This window comes from Cricetulus griseus, chromosome 2, assembly GCF_003668045.3.
Source record: "Cricetulus griseus strain 17A/GY chromosome 2, alternate assembly CriGri-PICRH-1.0, whole genome shotgun sequence".
In the NCBI taxonomy this organism is placed as follows: domain Eukaryota; kingdom Metazoa; phylum Chordata; class Mammalia; order Rodentia; family Cricetidae; genus Cricetulus; species Cricetulus griseus.
The window spans coordinates 379982826-379988160 of NC_048595.1; positions in this window are offsets into that span (position 1 = coordinate 379982826).

The window sequence follows — 5335 nt, forward strand, 5'->3', positions numbered from 1 at the left end:
TTTATTGGCTACAATTTTCAAATTTTTCATTCAAATGTAAATGGAGGGGCTGGGGAGATGGCTCAGAGGTTAAGAGCACTGGCTGCTCTTCCAGAGGTCCTGAGTTCAATTCCTCACAACCATCCGTTATGAGATCTGGTGCCCTCTTCTGGTGTGCAGATATACATGGAAGCAGAATGTTGTATACATAATTAATAAATAAAATCTTAAAAAACAAAACAAAAAATGTAAATGGATGTTTCTCTCCTACCTGCCACTTTCTAAATAACCACTGAGGCTTAATATTAATAATATTAGTATTAATTATTAATTAATTAATATTAATAGTATTAATATTAATATCAATACTATTAATATTAATAGTAATATTGGTCTATGGTTCAGGCATATTACTAACCAGCTCTTACATTTAAATTAACCCATTTCTATTAATCTAAGTATTGCCATTAGGTCATGGTATTATTGGTCGGCAGGCATGTTGTTCCTTGAATTTAACATAGTAAAATTACAAAACAAAACAGTTATCAATCAAAATTACAGTTACAATATTTATATTATTTGTATTATTGGATTATTTGTATTTCACAAAATTATGGAAAACACTATCATTTTTCCTATCTTTGTGAATCTACAGTTTTATATCTAATTTATCAATTATTAAAACTATAATTATAATTATCCAGTCTACAATTCCATCGAATACTCCAGGAGTATACAATATTACTGGAGTAAACAGGAAATGCATTACAAGCAACTTCCCAAACTCTGGAGATGACAGAGACATCTGGCTGCCTGGACTGTCACCCAAAGTCCTTCTGTAACACTGGGGCATCCATCTTTGGCCTGTTGGGCTTGAACATCTAGCAGAGTTTTCAGTGAAGCAGGAAATTTGAAGGACTGTCCCATCTATATTAGCAAAGTTCATCTCTTTCTTCTGTGTCTTGTAGAATGTTTTCAGTTTCTGTGAAGCAGGAACCTGAAGGATCACCCCACCTAGTTTTGGCTGTGTTTAGTGGTCATTTTCCTGTGAGTCCTGCATGTCTAGTTTATACAGCATACTGTCAAACAGACCAGGCAAGAGTAGTTTCTTGCCCAAATGGCTAGCTTTGCCACATTGACAGAAAACTCCACAATGAGTTTCTTTGATGCCCATCATCCTCTTTGAAGTAATTGATGCTGCCATGAGCAGATGCATCTCATGTCAGGAAAAGTCTATTAAAAGTCATTAAAACATTAAAAATGCCATATTCTGTAGGTTTTGAAGCATTTGAAGATTACCTATCCATCTAAACTATACCACTGTATTACCTTAAAAACCTAACTAGATATGGTTGACTATTAGCCTGTATTTCTTAATTATTCTGAATAGCTTTTAAGGACTAATACTTCTTACTGCATAATTAAGCAAGCTGTTTAGGTATGACTTTAAGCAAAAATGAAAATAGATGTGCAATATAAGGACTGTAACCTTAAATTTGCACCAATATACAAAAATCCTTTAAACAAGAATAGAAACATATGTACAGTATAAGAAAATTAACTTGAAATTGTTATCATTGTATCAAAATGCATGCCAATGCAAAATACCTAGATTAATAGTTGTCTTTTTCCTTGATTCCTATATTCCCCTAACTATACCAAACATCCATGACCCATCAAATAACCAAAGACCATCCATACCACCCAACTCTTGGGAATGTGGGCATCATTTACTCCAGACTGCTTCCTGTTGTCTGTGGGCAAAGGCATTTCTAGAGTCCCTTAGAAAATTGAGAAAATGACCAAGTCCTGGGAAGAACATTAATAACATCTGTTGATAGATATCACCTGCCAAGATTCAGGAGGTCCCCCTTGATCAAATTTGGTCCATCTTAACCAGGAAGGAATCCACTGCTTCTTGTTTCCTGTGGAAACAAAAGCAAAACCACTTCTCCACAGCAATGCATCTTTTAAGTCCCATTTTACAAATATAGCTTTTTGTTTTAAGATTTTATTTATTTATTATGTATACAGTCTCCTGCCTGCATGCCAGCAGAGGGCAACAGATCTCATAACGGATGGTTGTGAGCCACCATGTGGTTGCTGGGAATTGAACTCAGGACCTCTGGAAGAGCAGCTATCTCTCCAGCCCTAAACGCGTTCTTAAAGTTAGAGCTGTACCACATGTGTAAGTCCCCATTCTCAGGTTGGGGTTGCGGGATCAGATTATATGTCCAAGGCCAGTCTTGGCTAGAAGGTGACATTACAATACCTTATCAAAAAATAAATAGTAAGAAAATTTAAAAGCCTTCTTATTTCCGCAACCTCTGCCATCCTAGGGTTGATGTCCATGAAAGATTTGTTGGTTCTTGTGAGTTATCGTCAACTGAGACACTGACATTTTGAGTATTGATTAGACTCTGGATTTATTTAAACCTGTGTTACAGGCAGTCTGTGGCCTTTTCTTTGTCTTTCTTTCTTTCTTTCTTTCTTTCTTTCTTTCTTTCTTTTCAAACCTGATTCATCTACATTAAGTTAAAAGCCTTGAGCTCCATTTTCCTCTACAAAATATTCAGGGCTATTTAGTAGGAGAGTAGGGCTAAGTACTGTTCTATTCTATCCCTATCAGCGAATAACTGCTTTTCTGATGCCATAGCTCACCCAAACAGTGAAGTATTCCTTTAGGTTTAATTTCTTCAAAGCAAGACACCAGCTCCCTTGTTCCCTATGAATACCTGCCCACGTTTCCACTTCACAGACTTAGCTGGGGCTTCCTCATGCTGATGAAGAAGAGAACTCCTGGGGAACTCTTGTCTCTCTCAGCTGGGGATGTGAGCATTTATGAAATCCCTTCCACTTCTCCAGATGTGCCTGCTGTTCCAATCCCAGGGAGCTTAAGCACCAGGTAAGAACATAAGACCTTAGAAAACACTCACATTCGCCCCACCCTCTCTACACTGCTGCAGGTGCTTGTGAGCCCCTAGAGAGAGCCTGGGGCAGCCTGACCTTAGCCTTTCTCAGCCAATCCAACTGTCAGTCATTGACTGAATCCCTCCTGTGTGCAAGGCCCTCTGGTAAATGTTAGGGGGAAATAGTTTTAAAATAGTCATATCCTAAGTTTCAGAAGCCGATCTGTGGTGGTGAGGCATGCCTTTAATTCCAGCACTCGGGAGACACAGAGGGATCTCTGTGAATTCAAGGCCAGCCTGTTCTACACAGAGAAACCCTGTCCCAGAAAAACAGATTCACCTCTCCTGAGCTGGCATGAGAGGCACCGGGATATTCATACAGAGGTAAAATCAGAGCTAGGGCAGAGGGACTTGTGGGAGCTTTCAGTAGTAGTGGGGTGGAATGGAGAGTGTGGTGTTTTTGTTTTGTTTTTTTTTTAAATTTTACTTATGTGCATTAGTGTTTTGCCTGGAACTGGAGTTACAGATAGTTGTTAGCTGCCATGTGGGTGCTAGGAGTTGAACCATGGTCTTTTGGAAGAACAGTTAGTGCTTTTAACTGCTGAGCCGTTGTTTTCCAGCCCGTAGTGGTAATACTTTGTGATCTATCAAATAAAGCTTGCCTGAAGATCAGAGTGCAGAGCTAGCCACACTGGTGGTCCATAGAGGCCAGGCAGGGGTAGTACACAGCTTTAATCCTAGCACTTGAGACACTGAGGCAGACAGATTTCTATTAGTTCAAGGCCACCCTGGGCTACAGGAGATTGAATTAGTGTAAAAGAGAAACAGCTCACAGCTTTGATAGCAGCACTAGGGGGTGGAGACAGGAGTGATATGATATGGCTGGATGGAGAAAGGAATACAAGGTAGGAGAAGAGAGATGCTCAGAGCATTCAGTCTGAGGTTTCATAGAGACAGCATTTAGTCTGAGGAGCCCTAGAAACAAAAACAACCCTTTGGTCTGAGGATTCAGTAGAGGTAAGAACTAGCAGCTGGCTGCTCTGCACTCTAATCTTCAGGCAAGCTTTATTTCTTACAGCACAAACAAAATGTCACCACAGAAGGGCATGGCAGGAAGTGGATTGCCTTATACAGCCATAAGTACTGAATCCAAGGGGATCACAGGAGAGGAATGGGGAGAGGCAGGCAAGAAAAAGGCTGGATAATACTGGAATGTGAGGATGAGGATGAGGCTGGATGGAGGGAGGATGGCTGAGGTCATGGGGCCAGCAGGACAGACAGGAGCCAGCTGAGGCCAGGTCTGTTGAAGGATCTGGTTGAACCAAGGCAGTTTTGAGGTCAATGGTACAGGTGATGCCAACCCAGAAGTCAGGCAGGCTGGAGACTGCTGCCCAAGTACAAGTGTCTTTGGCAAAGACAGCAGCCAGCCTGGCAGTCACCATGAGTATCTGTGCTCCTATATAATTCAGTAAAGGTCCATTTCCATGGGGAATGAAACCATTTCCTCAACATAGGTAGCACTGCTTGCACCGTATAGAAAAGCTCTCATGGGGCTGGGGCAGCCAAGGCTTGTGTGTGTGCCTGGCACACACTAACTCTGGGTTTTATCCTCTGCTTTACCTAATCCAAGCAAGCCTGTGACCCCAGTATTGTGGAGGGAGAGGCAGAAGGCTCAGTTCTCATTCATTCTTGGCTACATAGCAAGACCCAACCCTGTCTCAAAAAACACATAAAAAAAGTTTGCATTGTCCCATCTCCTAACCTCCCCAGAGTCAAATCACTCAGAAAAGTCCAAGCTCAAGTCCTGTGGCCCCATTACTTCCCAGTCTCAACTTTCTCTACACAGTGGCCCTGCCCAGCCTTCGCTTAACCTCCTGCAGCCTGTGGTCCTCTTTTCACAGGGTCTGTCCTGTCACCCCTTTAGGGAACTCGCCACACTGATTTCCTCAGTGACTGGGTCTGTGGCTTACTGGTTAGGACAGTGAGCCACTCTGCTCCTGAGATCAACTCCTGTTCCCAGAGGTTAGCCTGGAAAATTTCAAAAGTGCAAGAGGTGCTGATTTCTTCTTTTACTGTAAAATTCAAGGTTGGCATGTATTCATTTGGGGAGTGTTTTGTGGTTTGGGTTCCTAGGGTTTTGTTTTAGGGCGGGTTTGTCAGGGTTGAATCTTTCCTTGCCTGGGGGCAGATTCCACAGAACCCTGACGTACAATACATTCATTAATTCATTCAATATCAAAGATTGATGGTGCCAGTGCCAGACTCTGTTGAGGGGCCACAGACACAGTGGTGACATGGATGACATGAGAAACACTGTGGAAACACAGTTGCCCCACTTCCGGGAGGCAGAGGGGGATCTTCATGACTGTTTGCTTGACAAGGGGCCACCAGGGCCACGTCTCACTCCTGGTGCCATGCGGGCCCGCCCAGGAATCGGTCCTGCCGCC